Source organism: Haliaeetus leucocephalus, unplaced genomic scaffold (assembly GCF_000737465.1).
Source record: "Haliaeetus leucocephalus isolate CR32 unplaced genomic scaffold, Haliaeetus_leucocephalus-4.0 Scaffold763, whole genome shotgun sequence".
In the NCBI taxonomy this organism is placed as follows: domain Eukaryota; kingdom Metazoa; phylum Chordata; class Aves; order Accipitriformes; family Accipitridae; genus Haliaeetus; species Haliaeetus leucocephalus.
In genome coordinates this window covers 4,494,379-4,508,807 of record NW_010973199.1, presented here as the reverse complement: position 1 = coordinate 4,508,807, position 14,429 = coordinate 4,494,379, and positions in this window count along the sequence as shown.

Sequence of the window (14,429 nt, the reverse complement as noted above, 5' to 3'; positions counted from 1 at the left end):
ACTTGGGCAAGGAATTGCTTCCTTCAAGAACGAATCCCAGACTCACAGTATGACAGAGCTTCTGGAAGGTATTGGAAGGTGGTTTTGAGGAATACTATTTTATGCTTTATATAAGCAGTAAACAAGATCCCACTGGAAACAGAATGACAGATGCTGTGTAAATTCTAAAAAATATTTGTGGGAGGGTGGAGGAGTTAACCCAAATTACTTTAATAACCTGATTTTTAGCATGTCTCTGTGAATGGTTGATTTGGCACAAGCAGAAGGAACAGAGGGCCAAGGGAGGTAAAAAGGGGAAGAATAGTTTCAGGGAAAGAGGTAAATTGAACCTCATCCTGTTAACACCTTTGCTTCATTTATCCAGACTTCAGCCTATGGTCACAAACCAGTATAAGCCCCAAAATATCCACTTGTAACTGATCTCAAGTTATGCCCAGCTGTACCCCTTTTAATGATGAATTTTCACCCTCTTCAGGTAGCCATGTCTTAATATCACAGCAAACCATCAAAATGAAACTATATTCCAAGAAGCCAGTAACCTGCTCCTAGGACCTCATTTAGGTTTTGGAAAATCTACTGCCAGAGTGTGCAGAGCATAGGAATAAAAGACAATACAGTTTCAAGACTGTTATATCATAAATCTGTTTTCATTACTGGTATTTTTTCAATACAAAAACAAGTAGCTATGGAAGACTAAATAATTGTAGTGACTTGCAAAGGGTTAAGGGGTCAAGATAACCTCTAGCAACGAGTCTATTCCAGAGACAGGTTATTATGAGAAAATATATTAAATGTTAAAAGTGGGAGAACCAGCTGAAATTCAGGGATCTGTAAAGAAGTGATGGAGAACAGAGCACGAAAACGAGTGAGATGATAGAGCCTCTGACCATAATACAGTGGAGGGTTTTTATAATTTAATTTTAAAAAGTCAGAAGTCAACTCCATACAATACTGAGAGACTAGAAAAAGCCCACATAAGTTTATATTACTCCCACAAATTTTATCAAATACAATTTTGGTGGCCTCAGTGGGTTTAAATCTGCTTACCCCTGGCTGAATTTGGCCCATGTAATTTAGACAAAGGCTACACAGGTACTTTGTTTGATTTCTAATGTAACTGATTTAATTAGTATAGTTAGATTGCTGGCATACACATTTCAGAGTTTACACCACCCATGGACACAGAGTTGAGTGAAAAGGTACTATTATGCACTTCAAATGGTTTGCCACAGTTCATAAAATCACAGAATCATAAAACATTTTATTTGGAAGGGATCTCTCAACATCATCTCATCTAACCCTCTGCTCAAAGCAGGTTCAGTTAGGTCACATTGCTCAGGGCCTTGTTTTCAGTTATGAATATAACTCAGGTTTTGAATATCACCAAGGATGGACAATCCAGAACCTCCCTGGGTAACCTGGTCCAGTGTCTGACCATACTCACAGTGAAAAAATTTACCTTTAAATCTAACTGGTATTTTACCTCTTTCAACTTGTGTCCTTTGCTTCCTGTATTGTCACTGTTACCTTTGAAAAGGGTCTGGATCCATCTTGCCTATACCTTCCAATCAGATATTTGTAGATAGCATTTAGATATCCTTTCACCCTTCTCTGCTTAAGACTGAACAAACACAGTTCTTTCATTTTCTTCTCGTTATGTCCTGTCCTCCACCCTCCAGTGACCTTGGTGGCCCTTTGCTGGACTTGCTCTGGTATATCACCACCTTTCTTGCACAGAGGACCCTAAAGCTGGACATAGTTCTCCAGATGTGGTCTCACAAGCGCCAATAGAGGGGAATAACGGTTTTCCTTGATCTGTTCACTATCTTCTTCGTAAATACAACTCAGTATTCAGCTGGGACTTCTTCACAGAAAGGGGCAACACTGCTGACTCATGTTCAGCTTGTTGTCCCCCAGCATTTGCAGTTCCTTTTCTGCAAAGCTATCTTCTACCCAGCTGGTGCCCAGCCTGTACTGTTGCATGAGGTAACTCCTAGACATGGGACTGTTCACATGTCTGTTGAAACTGGAAGTCCTGCTCGATCACTTTCCATGAGACAGAGAGAAAGGGAATAACAAACATGATTCTCAAATCTAGTCATTTGATTGCTCATTCAGAAGAAAGGAGCCTTGATTCTGGTCTGGAGTTCAGGGAGAGCTTAAATATAAAAAAGACTTAAGGACTGGACTGAAAATCATCTCTTCTCTCTGTTAGGTGAATACTGTAACTGTTAGACTATAGAACTCTATTATCTGTCTGGCCCAGTGAAACATGGGATAGGGCAGGAAAGAGAAAGAGTTTCATTCTAAACGACGTTTTAACTTAAAGATAAGAGCTGTGTTACACAATAAGCTGATTGAAAGCTGTTCAGGAAAAGGAAGAAATCAAACATAATTCTACTATCACCTGGGCAAAGTCTACAACCACCGAGCCAGATGATAAGAATAGAATTATTCATCCTATAATATTTCATAAGAAAGGGCTGATTCACTAACTTATCTCCAGAAGAAGTTTGAAGACTATAGATCATCATTCAAGATAGGCATATTTTTGTAATCAAGGTTCATGTGTTTAATCCTTTAGTGCACTCCTCCCTCCACTGCTACTGATGTGCTTAACTGCTAGCTTAGAGTCTTTCAGTTCAGCATGACAGGTTCTTTGGAGTAAGGTTTTATCTCACTCTCCTTGTCCATGTGTAAGGCAGCTCCTTTAGCTATAACTCCATTGTGGGCTCCATTAGGTACCAAACTCCAGTTCCATGTCAGATACTCTTAGGACTTTAATTGTAATTCAGGGTGGCGGGGTGCAACAGCCAATGGAGAGAAAGGTCCACCTCCTGAACCACCCTTTAGAGGTGCCTATTTTTCTCCATTGGCTATCAAGGGAGCATACAATGAGGATGTTCCTGACCTAGCCATCTCACGAAAATGTCTACATTCAGCTGGGTTGATTCAGAGTCCTACCGTTAAAAGTCTTCTGTGTAGATGCAGCCCTAGTCTTAATGACTGGAATAGCTCATAGCAAGTGAGAAGGCCTTCAGGGACGATGCAGACCATTTGGAGATTTTGTGCTCAAAATTATTGTACCTGAAAATAAATATTATAAATTGGATGATGTGGGATTTCTTTCATTTTGTGTTTAGAATGGTCAACGTTGGATAAAAAAGTTCCTAGCTGAATGACAACAAGCAAAACTTTGTGTCTTGAAAGCACTACAAATAAGATGCACAGTAACATTCATAAGGTTGTCGAGACTTTAGAAAAAATGGTAGGCTTGGATTTGACAGAAGAATTTAGTAACATTACAAGAATCCTCTGTGATAACTGATTTGGTGAATTTATATCAACACAGTCTGCTTGTCTAAAATGCACTTTGATCGCCACCCACATGGCAATAAAGAACACTGAAAATAATAAACTTTTTATTCAGCAAATAAATCTGTTTAAAATGGTGTTAAAGTGAGAAATGCTTGTTATAGAAAATAGAACATAGAAATGCACTAAGTCTATGATATCCAGATTGCAGTCCTGGGGAAGTATGAACCATTCTTTGACTCCAAGAGCAAGTGTCATTGTGCTGCTTGAATTCACACAACTAAATGGCTGTCCCCTTTCCTTCCATAACCAAGGTGGTCTCATCCACACTTCCCCCTCAGGACAGTCCCTGGCCCATGTTAGTACTGTGCACAGCACCTGAAATGGATCGCAGTTGTTCCCAGGAACACCGAGTAATTAAACCGTCTGGACAGCCATGAATACACCTGTTTGGTTTAGTAGGTATGGACTCCTCCATGGGTTATTCAGAAATCCATTCCTTGAGCCAACTAGATCTAAGTCTTGACTATATCTTGAATACTAACATTAAAAATATTAAATTTAATATAAATATTAATAATACCTGCTAATATTTTATACTGAGGGCAAGCGTCCCCTTAATTCAGGGAGACACCAGATAATATTTTTTTTCTCTTTTTCATGAACAGTTATTTTGTCTTGTTTAGGACTGTTAAGTGCTAACCAGTTTCTGATTGGTGTTTTTATGGTGATAATCAGTAAACCTTTTTTACTGCTGTTTTAAGTGGTTTCCATCCTCCTTTTCCCCCTGCAGCTTGTTCCTGTCCCATCAGCTAGAACAGGGCCATTTGACTCAGCACAGCTGAGAGGGTAGAGATTTCTGGAAATGAAGCAGTGCAGAACAAGGGAGGGGAAATCCTATCAGTGACTGTCAGGTCCCTGAGATGTGCAGCTGAATGTCAAATCAACTGTCTGCCTGGCTGCCTTTTAATCTCTGGTGTGGGAGCGGTCAATAGGAAAAAGAGGGTTTTAATCTTTTTTTATTCCATATCACTTTGCAGGCAAAATTAATAGTCACGTTTCAACTCACAGATGGAATTGTTGCTGAAGCTTTGACTTATGTAGAAACCAGTTTTGATACCATGTTGGTAAAACTCTTGCTGGGAGAAAGACTGGGGTTGGCGTCCTGCCTGGATCACACTATCATCAGCAGAAAGGTTTCCATTCACACCAGCTGCACCAAAGCTCACCACAGAATCCTTAAAATTTCATGGTCTGAAAGTGAATATATACCTCTTTTTTTTAATAACGTATCTGTACTCGGAGTTTACTCAGTCTTCAGGGCACAAAAGTGTATAGGAGCTAAGTGCGACTTTAAAACTCCAGGGCTATGATTTTGTGTCACTCAAATACCAATAAAAATGTCACTCTTGCGTAAAAGTGGAAAGGTAATCTTGCTTCTCAGGAAATTGGGACAGACAAGAGTGTTACATTAATTGAGGGTAAAGGTTAGAATTTCTTCACTGCGCAATTTTGGTACAGCAAATGCATCTCAGGTTCTGCTAATATTTGAATGTCAGCAACTGTATTGTGCTAAAGCAGTTCAGAGAGACCAGTGATGAGTGGCATTCCTCAGGGACTGGTATTGGGACCAGCGTTGTTTAACACCTTTGTCAGCAACATGGACAGTGGGATTGAGAGCACCCTCAGCAAGTTTGCCAACGACACCAAGCTGTGTGGTGAGGTCAACACGCTGGAGGGAAGGGATGCCATCCAGAGAGACAGGCTTGAGAGGTGGGACTGTGCGAATCTCATGAAGTTCAACAAGGCCAAGCGCAAGGTCCTGCACGTGGGTTGGGGCATTCTGTTGTGGTTTAACCCCAGCCGGCAGCTAAGCCCCACACAGACGCTCACTCACCTCCCTCACAGTGGGATGAGGGAGAGAATCAGAAGGGTAAAAGGGAGAAAACTCATGGGCTGAGATAAAGACAGTGTAATAAGTAAAGCAGAAGCCACACACGTAAGCAAAGCAAACCAAGGGATTCATTCCCCACTTCCCATGGGCAGGCAGGGGTTCAGCCATCTCCAGGACAGCAGGGCTCCATCACGCCTAACAGTGACTTGGGAAGACAAACGCCATCACTCCCAACGTCCCCCCTTCCTTCTTCTTCCCCCAGTTTTACATGCTGAGCATGACGTCCTATGGTCTGGGATACCCCTTGGGTCAGTTGGGGTCAGCTGTCCCGGCTGTGTCCCCTCCCAACTCCTTGTGCCCCCCCAGCCTCCTGCTGGTGGGGTGGGGTGAGAAGCAGAAAAGCCCTTGGCTCTGGGTAAGCACTGCTCAGCAGTAACGAACACATCTCTGTGTTATCAACACTGTTTTCAGCACAAATCCAAAACATGGCCCCATACCTAGCTACTAGGAAGAAAATTAACTCTACCCCAGCCCAAACCAGCACACAATCCCAAGCACAAACACAGGCTGGGCAATGAGTGGATGGAGAGTAGCCCTGTGAAGAAGGAGGACTTGCGTGTGTTGATTGACAAGAAGCTCAACATGACCCGGCAATGTGTGTTAGCAGCCCAGAAAGCCCATCATATCCTGGGCTGCATCAAATGAAGTCTGACCAGCAGGTCGAGGGAGGTGATTCTGCCCCTCTACTCTGCTCTGGTGAGACCCCACCTGCAGTACTGGATTCAGCTCTGGGGCCCCCAACATAAGAAAGACATGGACCTGTTGGAGTGAGTCCAGAGGAGGGCCATGAAGACTATTAGAGGACTGGAGCACCTCTCCTATGAAGACAGGCTGAAAGAGTTGGGGTTGTTCAGCCTGGAGAAGAGAAGGCTCTGGGGACACCTTAGAGCAGCCTTCCAGTAGTTAAAGGGGGCCTACAGGAAAGCTGGAGAGGGACTTTTTACAAGGGCATGTAGTGATAGGACAAGGGGTAACGGCTTTAAACTGAAAGAACGTAGATTTAGATTAGATGTAAGGAAGAAGATCTTCACTGTGAGGGTGGTGAGGCGCTGGCACAGGTTGCCCAGAGACGTTGTGGATGCCCCATCCCTGGAAGTGTCCAAGGCCAGGCTGGATGGGGCTTTGAGCAACCTGGTCTAGTGGAAGGTGTCCCTGCCCGTGGCAGGGGGGTTGGAACTAGGTGACCTTTAAGGTCCCTTCCAACCCAAACCATTCTATGCTTCTATGATTTTATGAATTTCACTTTTGACATGGCACCTGACCTCTAATACCTTTGCTCCATCTACCAACAGTACAATGTTTATGAGGGTCTTAAGGAGCAGTTCATGTAAAAGGTGTAGTTCACAGTGACAACGTATTCCTGTTCTCATGCATGTGATGCTGCAGAGGTTTTTTAAGTCATTCTTCTCTCGGTTTAGAGAAGTCCCAAAGAGGCTGGTGGCCTTTTCTTGCTCAGAACAGTGCTCCGTTCCTGCCTGTCACTTCTGGAGCTCTATATGACCACTTGTGGTGGGTATCCATGGGGAGAATAGGAGTTGCTAATAGTAGGGAGAAGCATGTCCACATCAGGGAAAGGCCCATGGCTGAGGAGCCTTGATGTGCACAACCACGGTGCTGAGAAAGATTAACTTAGCGGGAAAGGGAGAATTTGGGTGCCCTCCAGCTTCTGATCTCCAAGGATGCAGCCAAAGACACAGGATTTGCCATATTTGCATTGCTCTCCGCCTCCTTTTTTGAAAGGATCTCCAACACGCTGTTTCAAACTGTCAACCATGTCAAGGCTATTAACAATATCATTATCCAAAGCAGCAACATGCCTGCATCCAGAGGCAGTCCGTCCCAGAGGAGCCAACAGGTGGCAACTGCCAGAAGCAGTCTGTATCCATCAGCGAACAACTGTACCCAAGCACGCTGTCAGCCCCTCTTTTAGTCCACCCCACTGTTCTATTCCACAGCTAACACCTACTACAGACCAAAACTACTTCTGGGTCTAGAATTGGGTGGGCATGTCTTTCTGGTCATGACAAACTCCTACAGACCTGAGGTACAGTGGTTTAGTGCTGGCAAGTCTATGCTGATAACAGTTTGTTGATTGCCATGGTAACTAGGAGCCTTACTGTGCCCATAAATGGCCAAGGTACACATTGCCATTTAGTGCTCCTCAGAGCAATGTTCTTCTTATAACCATAACAGGGACTATCCAGCACCTCCCAGGACCACACAAATTACCATAGACAACAAATGGGGAGTGGGATTAGTTATGCCCATGCTGTATGCCAGGCCAGGTGCCCTCAGCCTATCCCCCAGCAGCTTGTGCTGCCCCTGGGGAGACCTTTCTAGCATTTGCACCACTGCTGACTTGCCGGCAGCTTCTACACCTCATTACTTTACTGTGCAGTTGCGCTCAAAAGGTTGCACCCAGCACTGCAGCTTAGTGCCTACCACAGTCTCTCTGTGCCATTGTAACATGCTCTGACTTCTGATAGAGGCCATTATGAGGAAAAAGAAGCATTTTATTTTGAGAAGAAAAATATTCTTTTTCCAGAAAAAAAAAAGTTAAAATAATTGTTTGTTATTAGCAGATGATGGAAGGGAGGGAGACAAAAATCAATGTCAACCTTTTCTATTAAACTAGATCATAAAACAAGAAACCTTTTTGATCCATTGAATGTAAGACAGCCACTGTTTGCACATAGCTATGTACACTTATTTATAAAAATCCTCTTGGACTCTAGAACTTCTGTACTAGAATTCAACAAAATGACTGAAGGAGAGGAAAGAAAAGGTCTCCAATCTATACAAAACAAATGAAGATGTGTAATGGTCTTTGCAGGATAATTAGATGAAACATGAGAAAATTATCCATTATTCTGAAAGGCACATTTGAAATAAAAATGTCAGCCTGATTATGTTATGAATAAATCCTGGGAGGTGTTGATTAATAGCTGGTCATTCGCACATCAGGATTTGGTCAGGATAAAGCCCTCAGTAATGATGTCAGGTTAGATGAACCTTCTTTAGTGTGCTGTTTAAATAAACACTGGCAAATGAAGGTATTACACTGCTTGGAACAACTAAGAAAACATACCCTAGTGCAAGTGAGGGAAGGAAGTGAGTAGCTGGTAAAACATGTTTGGGTTAACTGCTGAATTTTGGTCAGTCTACAAGCATATGAGGGGAATAATTTATTCTTTTTTAGTTTTTTTCTGAACCAGAATCTGGATTAATTTACCAGAGATACAGAAAGATTTTTTACAATGCAGATTCATTTTAGTTTGCAGTGAAATTCAGTATCTGTTGAAATATCAGTTACTGCATGTTGGCACAAAGAAAGCTGATATAAATTATTCATAACAATTAGCATAGAAGTGCAAAATTTCACAGGAGGGATTAAACTGGAGTGACTCATTCAATCTATCTTGCTGTTTACAAAGGTTTCGATAATCTAGTGAGGGTGGAAAAATTGCCATGTGACTGAGATCAGGTAAAGAGACATTTTGAGTAAGTTAATTTAACAGCAGTGTTTGAGTAATGTGTTGTCTGAAATACTGTTGAAAGGTACTAACAGCTTCCATGAAATGGGTCTTTTGCTTAATACAGAATAGCGGGCTAATCTGCAGATGGTGGATATGTTAGGTCAATGGAACAAGCAATCAAGTCTGTCCACAGGGAGTAACTCAAAACACCACTCAAGGCAACGGAGTCATGAAAAGACCTGATCAGAAGCTGGGACACAACATTGCTGGATATCCATATGCATTTGAGGCAGAATGCAATGGTACAATCCATCAGAAGATAAAAGGGTTTCAAGAAGCAGCAAAAAATTAAAGCTTCTCTGGCCCAGAACTGACAGAATGTTCAGATATGGCACTCGAAATCAAAGAAATTGCCTGTTTCTTATATGCAAGAAAACACCTTTGTGTACATCCCTTGTAAACAAGCAGAATTGCAACAAAAGAAATCCAACCCTCACCATTTGTCCCTCTGTCACAATTAATTTTGCAAGTGCCTGATCATGAACTAACAACTCAGGTTAAAGGGGCAAAAATATATTCAGAAACAAAAGACTTAGGTGCTGAGAAAGATGACACGTTTTATAGTTCTGTAAGGGCATTAAAAATGTGTCTGTATCTGCCCATGATACATGATAGTTTGAGGTCCTTTCTGAGATCATCTAATAACTTTCTGTGTTGTCACATAGTTTTTTAGAGGAATTTGAAAGCATGGCCAGATTTTGACTGAAAATGGTTGTGAAAGAATATTCTAGGACATAAGTCAAGCTGAAGAGCAAAGTTAGAGGAGAATTCATATGATTAGAAGGTGATAGCAAGATGAAACTGCTAGTAAGTATTTGTAATTTGTCATGCAGCTTGAAGAAAATTCTCCCTGGAGCTGTGAAATCACTCATAGTTAACGTGAAATCTAAGTAAGAGGTGACAAGAAAAATTCAATTTCTCCCAGACTTGATTCTTGGCTGTGATCAGTGCTTTGTAAACATGTGCCCATTTTTTAAATTAATATAGTTAGAAGGATATTTTGTGCAAGAAATATATTTTGGCTCAATTCTTTTAAAGCTAGTAGGTATTTTAAAATTAGTTGAATGTCTCTGTTGCATTCTCAGCATTCATTCATTGTCTTGGATGATTTCTGCTGGCTGCAATGATGTCAAACCATCAGTTTACTAAATAGCAGCGGAGTAACCATCTCTGTGTAAGCAAGTCCACTTGGCAATGACACAGTATTTGTAGGTCTTGATGTACAGCGGGATTCAGGTGCAAATCTTCCAAGGCATAATTTTGCCACAAAGAGGAACAATCAGAGGAGGAATTTGATTGGAGAATGAATTATAGTAAGTGATTCACAAGACAGGGCCAAATTCAGGGATTCAGCACTGATCCTGAAAGCTCAGCAGTATGCTGGGATTTTTTCCCAGGATGTTAATAGAAATAACTGCCATTGATGGTTATCAGACTATCTCAGTAACTCCTAAGTTTATGCTGTACTTCTGATAACAAGAAAAATTACAAGGAGATTTGCTTAGTCATGTATTCACCAACCTCATTTCTGCTCCACCTGCAGTCTGCGAAATCGCAAAGTTTCTGGAAAAAAGCTTCAGGATTTAATAAGTCCAATATTTTGTAAGACTTGTTTCCTTACTATCTCTTGGGCTGGGACAAGGGATGGGTCTAACTAAATATTGCTGTTTTGTACAGAAGCATTTTAGCATCTTTTATGAATTTCTGCACACCTTTGTGCAAAAAATGAGACTCACATATGGATACAAATCTGATTTTCCAAAGAAGCTTGATTTCTATTACATGGAATAAGGATTATTAATTTCTATAGTTTTTTACTTTAAGCCTTATCTTTCTGTTTATTATTTCAATGACTACTGTCTCATTTTGATGGTTCAAGTTCTGGCCCTGTGAATCAATCTTTTGCTGTTACTTCATTAGTAAGATAGTACTGTTTTATGCCTACACAATGCCAACATAACTGTATTTGTATTTGTGTTTCCACACTATTTAAAAATAAAAAAACAAAAATATGCTTAAAATAAAGTACAAGCACTTCAATCATATAAATAAAGAAGAACAAGAAAAGAAGTACAACAGCTGTGATGAGAGAACAGCATAGAAGTAAAAGATCAACTAGAGATGCATTAGCCTCTGATTTCAGTAAGGACCATGATGTTAAAAACAGAATCATGGACTAATTACATTTGAAATGGACTTCCAGAGGTCATCTAATTCACCATCCACTGTTCACCACCTGCCCCACCAACTCAAAGCAGATCTAATCAGAGCAGATTGCTCAGGGCTGTGTCCCATTGATTCTTGAGCATCTCCAAGGATGGAATTTCCACAGCATCTCTGGGCAACCAGCTTTGGACAACCTCATGTTTAAAAAATAACAAAATTGTTGTAATGAATGACAATATACCATGTTCTAACTTGTTTTCCTCTCTTCCTAGGAACAAAGACAATCTAGTCACTGGAGATGGGGATCTAAACATGGAAACAATCATAATCAAGAAGGAAACAAAACTCAAAGGGGTTAATGACCTTAAGGTGATTATTTAATTAAGGTGCGTAGGAACTGATCTAATGGGTGGAATACTGTGAGTTGTGCTGAAAAAGGAATTGTTGAGTTGTAGAGAGGTCAGTAATGGAGGCTTTTAACGATCGTCATTGGCAGTGAGTTTTCAACATTTTCATTAAGAATCTGGGCACAAAAAATAACATTTTGTTAAAGCAATTTGCTGGCAACAAAAACTTGGAAGATAAGAACAGTACAGAGAGAAATCAGAACTATGTAGACACATAAATAGATAACCTTAACAACTGGACAAAAAAAAAAAAAAATCAGGTTTAGTAATATAAAATGCACAGAAGTAAACTCACGTACCCCTTCATCCCCCAAATCCACACTTTTTAAACTGGACTCTGGCTGTGGGTCTTGGGCTAAGGCTTAGCCCACACCCCTGGTTAGGGTTAGGAGAGAGACAAATTTTAGAAAGTTGACAGACTACGGTGATCAAAATAAGGTCTAGGCCATAGATACTTTTTTGGGGCTAAGGCTCAGACCAGGCCTAGGGCTTGTACTAGGTTTAGGGGTGGGGTTAGGGTTCAGAGAGACGAAGGTTAGACCTTCACTCACAATCTGCTTTTGATATGAATTATCACTAAGCAATTGCTTCTGTTGTATTTGCAATCTCTAAGGTAAGGAAACAAACCTTAACCCCCAGATCAGTGGGTTCATCGATCCATGAAAGCACCAGCGCTAAGGTAATTAAAATCTGTCACAGCAAATATAACCTAAAAGGGAACAATGCAGCTTTTAATTTTCCCCATATGCATAATCTATTGGCCTTAGCAATTGAAATTAGTTCAGTTTTTTTCAGCTCAAGTTTTTGTGAGTTAAAGGAATTTCACCAGACTATGGAATTTTCTCCTAGTTCCTGGTTTCAAACATTATATTGCTCAACTACCAAAGAAAAACTAACCCCATGCATGGCTAGTTTTGAGCATTCAGCATTGGATTGTACTGATGTGTGAACATAAGGACTGATTTTAGCACGTATTAAGAGTTTGAAGGCTTATTTAAATCTCTTAGCACTGCTGAATCAGACTCATTTTATATGAAAGAGTCTCCTTTTGCTGCACATACAGGTTCTCCTGACATCCTTAAAATGTTTTATTACAGAGTGTTCAAGCAACACATATCCTAACACAGCATACACCGGGAGGAAAAAAAATGTCCCACTTGTTTGAAGAGCAGAAATATTGGAAGTAGTAACAGGGCAGTGTCAGAAACCTTGTGTGACTGTGAAGTCACTTGTCTGAAAAAGACTACAGCAGAAGCAGGATAGAAAAGGCTTCTAATAACATCAATGTTAAATGGACTACTGAGTACACACTGGGGAAATGAAACTAATTAGGAGGTTGCATAGTATGCTCCTAACATTTATAATCTTCCAAGCAACTGCCTCTACTTATTTTCTTTCTGTACTGCAAACAGAGGAAATCAGGGAAGAGGCTTGGTTTGGGAAGAAATATTTTTCAAGAGCACATTACCGGTGTGCATAAAGGATAATTTCAGTGGTGACTGTGGAGCATTCTGCTCGCTTGTGTGCTTCTGACGGTCTGGGGGTCAGGGGAAGGGAAGTCCTGAACACAGTGTTCAGCTTTGCCTTCCCTTGGCTCCCACCTACACTGTCTTACAGTAGAAGTGCACCCACACAGGAGATAATAACGTGTACTTAATCAACTGTCTTGTTAGTATTGTTCTACATAGCGCAGAGTAGTTTAGGCTTCATAGATAGAAGGAGGTACAGAATAATTTTATTATTCTGCTTAGTAAGGGCCAGAGTCTTCTTACCAGTACAAATCCAGATCAATAAAATTAAATAAATCATGTCACTTGAGTCATGAAATTGGAGAGGAATAGAATTTGTCTCACTGCTGGAGGACCGGCTTAAACAGTTACAGCTAGGTTGTGCTACCTGAACCTGTTACCAGAGACCCTTACTCCCACAGGTATTCCTGGCAGGAGTGGATATATCTGAGAAAGAAAGGGTGCTACATTGCCTTAGCACTGCTCAGTATTACAGGATGAGAGGATGGCTTTTTGGTATTGCTTACCTGCCTCCTCCTCTCAGTTAATACTTCAGCAGTATCCCTACCTATACTGTTATCACATTGTGTAGTCAATAAACCTGGCTGTGAACTTTAGTTAGTACAAAAAATTAGCCCACATTGATTATATATATGTTAGGAAACTCAGCACTGCTTACTAGCTCTCAAGGTTATGTGTACCTGTAGGCAGATTTTCACTGGGACTTTGTGGGCACATTCCCAAGAACGAGTGAACCTCCAATTTTAATTACTTGTCCTGAAGCACTGGGATGCAGGAGTTTTTCAGGTAAAAATGACACATTACAATTTTTTGAACTCACTTTTGGAAATGACTGGACCCCTCAAACTGAAATTAAAAATAATGGCTTTAGGTAGCCATCAGGACTGGACATATGCTTAAAGACTTCAGATTTGGCAACTGAAGAAAGGATTATATAATCAGAAGCAGTGCTGTGAATTACAGGCATCGTTAAGAGTGCTGCCTATAGTGAAATTGGACCGTTCATTAAACTATAGTTCTTAGCCAATTAGAGCTTTAAACATGGTGTATTACAAAAATTATAGCAATCACCATAATAATTAAATGAGTCATCTGTGATTATACATGAGCTTAATGTCATGCTTAAGGCAAGAGGTGCATTTTATGCTTTAAAATGTTAATTGGCCTTTAGGAAAATAAGAATTAGATGGACTTAATATGAAAGACTAGATGGTACCTTGGACTGTGTTCCTAACTAGTAAAGTATAGGATAATAGCAACCTTCCCTTGGACTTCTGCAAAGAATTTTTACCTGTAGGCCTAAAAAGTCATTGATTTCAAGACTTTTTGTATTAAGCAAGACAATTGCTCCTCATTTTTCTGTTCAAATTTTCAAAAATTTAAATATTTTAATAGTTACAGTGGTAACTTTGTTGGTGGACACTCCTATAAGCATCAATCATTATTGACTGGCATGTGAGCCTGTGGTGTTTAATGTTTTACGTTAAACAGCAAAACCAAGTGAATAAAGCACTGAGCTTTC